The sequence below is a fragment of the Ambystoma mexicanum genome, chromosome 4p (genome assembly GCF_040938575.1).
Source record: "Ambystoma mexicanum isolate Mex_15411 chromosome 4p, UKY_AmexF1_1, whole genome shotgun sequence".
In the NCBI taxonomy this organism is placed as follows: domain Eukaryota; kingdom Metazoa; phylum Chordata; class Amphibia; order Caudata; family Ambystomatidae; genus Ambystoma; species Ambystoma mexicanum.
The window spans coordinates 739,918,469-739,924,468 of record NC_090927.1 but is presented as its reverse complement, the minus strand read 5'-3'; the positions used below and the strand labels follow the sequence as shown (position 1 = coordinate 739,924,468).

General features: G+C 46.5%; 1 protein-coding gene across 3 annotated transcripts in view; it reads left to right on the top strand.

Annotated features, from left to right (window-relative positions):
* Positions 1-1,297: 1,297 nt before the first annotated feature.
* LCA5 (lebercilin LCA5) overlaps positions 1,298-6,000 on the top strand; it is a 489,123-nt gene continuing 484,420 nt past the window's right edge. For 2 of the 3 annotated variants that reach the window (XM_069606295.1, XM_069606293.1), the window contains exon 1: positions 1,298-1,481. The gene's annotated coding sequence lies outside the window, so the exon portion shown is untranslated. The remainder of the gene's footprint in view (positions 1,482-6,000) is intronic. The other variant, XM_069606296.1, reaches the window with a different exon arrangement.

Below are 6,000 nucleotides of genomic sequence, written 5' to 3'. Positions count from 1 at the left end.
CAACACCATACATGGAACTTCCACCCAACAGCCAGCTAGTCAGGGGGGAAGGGACCGAGTCAGGCCTTCCCAGGACTTTGGGAAAACAAGGTAACAGGCAATAGAAAGCAAGAGGCCACAGGGGCCATCTTGTTTCCTATCAGGAATCAACTGATTCCAATGCCAGGGCCTGGATATCCCAAAATGGAGGATACTCAGAGCACCTGTCAAATTCAGCATGGAGCTGCCACCAGCCCATACACTGCTCTGTGGGCCACCCACAGGTGCCCAAAAACACACTAGGGGCACAGGGTTATACCCCCACCCATGGGTGCCATAAGGGTATCCCATGGGTCTGTGCACCAAACCAAAAGAGACCTGCACCGCCAGGAGTCCCACATGAGCTCCTGCACGGAAAACATGACAGAACACACAATAAAAAGCAGTAAAGGACAAGGATACAGATGCATTTCCAGCACCACAATCGCCCCATCCTGAATGCTGCAAAATCACAGTCTCGAGCAGCTCCTTTTATTCAAAGGACGTTGCAAATGTCTCCCTTGAAACACGGCCCACCTGCTCTTTGTCCATCTCCACGGTAAATCGAGCCCCAACTATCAACACGTAATGCCCGGAGACTCCACGCTCTTCCCTAGAGAAGAGCGTGAAAACCCTGAGTCTCCAGGTTAAACCCAGAAGTTAGTCAGGTATGCAGGCAGCACTGAGGGGTAAAGTTAGGCACATCTCTCTGTAATGTTCAAGCCAGAACACCTCACATCGTAAAGGCAGTAAGTTGCAGAAATCATTGCAAGGGAACTTCACTGTACAGTTTTGTAGAAAGCCCGTGACGGAAGCCTTGAATACAGCAAAGATCCACTACCATTTGAAGTGGAAAAAATGAAATGACGCTTACACAAACAATAAATACGACTGGCTTGCAGCCGAATCTGCAAAAAAAAACAACTGCCCTGAAATTCCCTCGGCGTGCGCTGCACAGCCATAAATCACTTATGCTTCGGAGGGGGCGGGGGTTACTACTTACCATCCAAGAAGACCTGTTGTTAGTGCAACCAAAATCAAAATTGTAAAAACAAAGCCACTGGCAGTTTAATATACCTGCCCGTGCACGGCATGGAGTCCTCCTTGTGCAAAAATTACACAATTCTCTCCCGAAGCACGTAGACGTCCTACGTGTAAAACGTCCTTACGTCAGGACGCCTTGAAGGCATTTCAGAAAGTGTCGGCAAACTTTTAAACAAACGCAGTGCCATCAGGTCTCTTAGGGACTTTAAATGTGTTTCAATTGATATGCTCGTGCAAACAAACATGAAGTGGACCTTTTGCAACCCACGTGAACGTTTGCAATCCAGCTGATGAAGAGCATCCCACGTGATGAAGAGGAGGCGGAGCGTTGCTATGGTCCGTTTCTCGGATGGGAACCAGACGCTACCACAACATAAGGCCTCCCTTTACCTAAAGCTTCGGTTTCCAGGCAGCATCAGGTGAGTCCATGCGATCCAGCTCTTGTAATTAATTTTTTATGCGTTTCCTTTAGCGTCCATTAACTCAGTTAATTCTCACCCCTTTGTTGTTATATTGGTTAGAGTAGCCCTTTTGCAACCTCTGGAAATGCACGTTGAATTAAGAGGCTGCAGCTGAAGCTGTAATTCGTTGTATTGTACTCATCACATGTTGAAATAAAAAATGGTAAATACGCGACTCCCTATACATCTGGTTTTGACATTTCACAGGGCAGCCTGTTGTTGGCAGTGCCAGCCCAGCTTAGTGTCATGTAAACATCGCCTAATCGCCCCGTGATTATTTAATGGGCGCTGTTGCCATGACAGCGTGTTGGAGGCAATGCGCACTGTTGCTGTGTCGTGGGGGCGCCCTTGTGGGACCGCACCATCTGAGCGCACCTTGAGCAGGCGCAGGTTGTTGGTGTTGTAGACACAGTAGCTGCTCCGAAGCTGGTTTGGTACATTTCTGGAATGCCCGAAGACGCAGTAACTGCTGTGCAGCTACCACAAAGACCGTATTTTCTTTTGTACGTGTACCTCGCCGGCTAATGATTGCAGACGTACTATGTCTCCATTTGCAGTGCCTCCTGTGAAAGTAATGATTTCCTAGGGCTAATGGCTGCAGATCTGGTACTTTCTCTGTGTCTAATGACCCTCCTGTGGATAATAACTCCAGGCACAGTGTCTGTTCTAGGTCTAATGGCTGCAAACACAGAAACAACACCCGATTGAATAGGAGCAGACACTACCTTCTCCAGCGCTAATGGTAAAGGCCCATCACATCCTCTGGCTGGAGCAAAGAGTGCAAGCACAATACCTGTTCTCGTGCTAATGACTTCCGATACTGTACGTACCTGCTCATCAGCTACATCTGACTACCTGTCCTGGGGCAATTAATTACAGACACAGTACCGGATCTGGGATACCGATTCCAGACACAGTACCTGCCCTGGAACTAATGACGTTTGATACAGTAGCTGCTAATCCCTTACATGTGACAGAATACCTGCCCTGGGGCTTATAACTACAAACACAATACCTGCTGTGCGACAATGATGGTATGCACAGTACGTACTCTGGGGCTACCGATTCCACTCCCAGTATCTGTTCTGGAGCTAGTGTATTTAACACAATACCTGCTCATGAGCAAATCTAGGGTTAATGACTGCAGAAACAGTAAAAACCCCATGCACCCTTTTCTTCCGCTGTGTCCTTTCCCATTCCTAATTCCCCTCTGACACATCGAACCACACTCTCTGAACTGAACGTACATCGTGACGAAGTGATCAGTAGGGATAAACCACCATGCCATGATTTTCAAAACTTGTATGGTGCAACTGATGGGATGCTCATTCACTTCACTTGCGCCAAAAAGCTGGTGAACCGTGCAGAAAGGACATTTAAATGTGTGCGTCATAGTTGTGCCCATTGATGTGCTCTTTTCCCCCCAAATGCACACCTGCACAAGGCAGAAGGTGGTGAGGGGGTTCTGGGCATTTTCAAGTAAATCCCAATTTTCGAAAGAGGTGCACTTTTCAAAGCACAGTTGGGAAACACATTTCCCTGTGCCTATTTGGAACCGGTGCAGGGGATATAAAATGTATGGGAAGGTCACTTCTGATCCTCTCATGCTGTGGTTAAGTGAATTCAAGACAGGTGCATGTTTTTTGACACGTTGGCAAACGTTTTCTGTTTATCCACCAATTCAATCATTTCTGGTTGCAGGGGAAATTTGGAGACCGCCTTTAATGGCGGCCCATGTCGCCTTGCCATACGAGGGATACATTGCAAACTTCTCTCTCTGATACAAGGGTCATTAATAATGGGGGTATTCTACCGTACAGTAACTATTTTCAAGTGGTTTGTAAGCAATGATGACACTTGGGAATTTTAATTCCGCTTTTACCTTTTTCAGCTTTGGGAATTCTGATATTCACTTCTGTTTCCTTGCAAGTAACCTGTAAAACATCATAAAGTACAAGAAAAACTTCTGTACCCACTGTCTCAATCTTGACCTTTATAGGTCCTGCACATTGCTTCAGAGCATGCAGGTATCTGAGGTTACCTAGTATGGCCGGCCACCAGGTGCTTAGTCGGTTGCTGCTCAAGTTTATCTTTTAGATTGTTTTGAGTCTTGTTTGCTTGTGCTTTATTAAGCTAGCTCTTTAAATATGAATATCCTCCTGTTTTACCCGAGACCTGGGCATTCTCCCAACTGTTTCAGAATTCACAAACCATAAATGCAAGTATTTTTGAAAATGAGAGAGTTTGAGCAGGGATATTGTCGGATTTTCTCTGGATTCTACAGATAGAGTACACATATGACATCCAGTCCCGATGGCATCGGGCCATTTCCACTGCTGTGTTGCATTTTAATACGTGTGGTTACTAGTAGGTCATATTTTTTCCCATTTGTAACCTTAACATATACCAACACTTGTTCTTGAAAAAGGGCGCACTCTGTATCCCAGCTCATTTAGCCCCACAATCCTTTCTTGTATTCCTCTTTGCATGCTTTCATGCCTCCCCAATCATCAGGTAGGCAGATTGTTTGAGGTGTGTAGGGTTACATCCCCTTAGGTATGTGCAAGGGATTCTGGTTGCTGTAGTTTGTCAAAGGCAGCCAGGACCCAACACTTCTCCATTACTCAGTTTTCAACCTCAGTGGATGGAGGGTGGTTGGGAATAACTGGTGGCCAGGGAAAGGCCATCGCTTTTGTATCCTGACCCTGGGGGTGGAGCAGTGAGGGAGAATCACCTGGGTGGAGGGTCCTTGGTGATTGCGGAGAGGATATCCACAGGCGACACATGGTATCCCCTTTCCCTTCTGAGAACCAACCTCCCCCAGCCCCAGGGTTTTTGGACTATTTAAATCATTTTCCATCATTTCCCCTCATTCAACCCCCTATATTACTGAGATGTGGAAGAGGCGACTAAGAGCAATACACACTAACTTGTCATTTCACCTATCAAATGGTTGCAGGTCTATAAAAGGTGGAGCCAGCCAGGAGTGAGAGAGCACAGCAGGGGCGATCAGCAGGAGAGAAGCCAGGCCGATCGATGCAGGCCTGGAGGGAGAATCCTGTGTTCAAGGAGGCAGCTGAGGTGGGTCTTGCAGGAGAGCCAGGACACAGGCAGATGAGCCCAAGAGACTGTGCGAACAAGGGCTGAGTGGCCTGTAAGAAGGTCACAGAAGTGGTAGCCTCACTGGTCGGGCCGGAGCTGCGGAAAGAGAGGAGAGCAGCAGAACCACTGACAGCGGCCGTGGAGAGGAAGCAGAGCTGCCGGCGGCAAACAGAAAGTGAAGAGCGAGCTGAGCTCACGATCAGAGGAAAACATGCCGGCTGAGCAGAAACAGAGGGAACCGCCGCACAGAGGAGGCGCCAAGAACCAGTGACTGAATAGGGAAGAGCACTGGAACCGGGGCGCTCTTGGTGTCTGTGTGCAAGACAAAATAGATGCCGACTGAATATAAAAGTATGTGCAAGATGCAATGAGCCCATGGTAACGGGTTGACAGGAATACTGAGGACAATATAAAGTGCAAGCAGTAAACTGCAAGATTCAAGTTATTTAATACCAAACTAAATTAAGGCTTTTGGTAAAGCTGTGAACAGATGATGAATTTATGTGAAAAGCAGATACAGCATTTTGAAAGCAAAGCACAAAAACAAAGCTAGTATAAGCTATTGCAAGAAAGTATGAAAGCAAAGTGGTGAAGAAGCAAGAACACCACGAAGTGAATAGTATGTGAAAAGCATGTTGTGGCAAAATCAAGAAACTGGCAAAGAGAAGAGCACCTGCTAATAAAGGCAAGTTGACAATAAGGAAAAGCCAAGTGAATGAGAACCAACACACAGGCACAGATACAGAAGAACCTGTGTGGGCTAGAGAACTTAGCGTTCCTGGTTGCGCAACCCGTAATGGGTGAACCGTGTGGTCCGACAACTGCGCATAGACTGCTCAACCTCAATTGTGAAAGCCAAAGAGGTTGCTAAAGTGAAGCAAGAGAAAGCAATCTGATTGAACGGTGTTAAGAAACCTCAAGGAGTATACAGTTGGTCTGGAGCGGTTACTTTGAACATTGACAGATTGAGAGCAAGTATAAATTGACAAGCTTAACCCGGGAAAGACGAGACTTTGTGAACTGTCTTGCACTTGGGTAAAGGAACCCCTAATATTTTGTGGAGCTGTTGTGAACTTGGGGAAGGAACCCTGAGACGTTTGTAGAACTGTTTTGAACTTGGGGAAGGGGAGCTGGAAAGTGAACCAGGAGCTGGTAGAAGCTCAGAACTTTACTTTTAACACTTTTCTTTTATTATTGACATCCCTGCGCGTTGTTTAGCTTTAGTTGTGAATGCAAGGATAGGTTCTGGAGACAGACTTGTAAGTTGAACTTTCTGACTCCCTTTCCTTAGTTTCTTTAGGTAGGGAACCCACACCTTTAATATAGGGCAAGTTAAGCCTTCAACCATCCTGACATTTAAGTTAATGAAGCATAT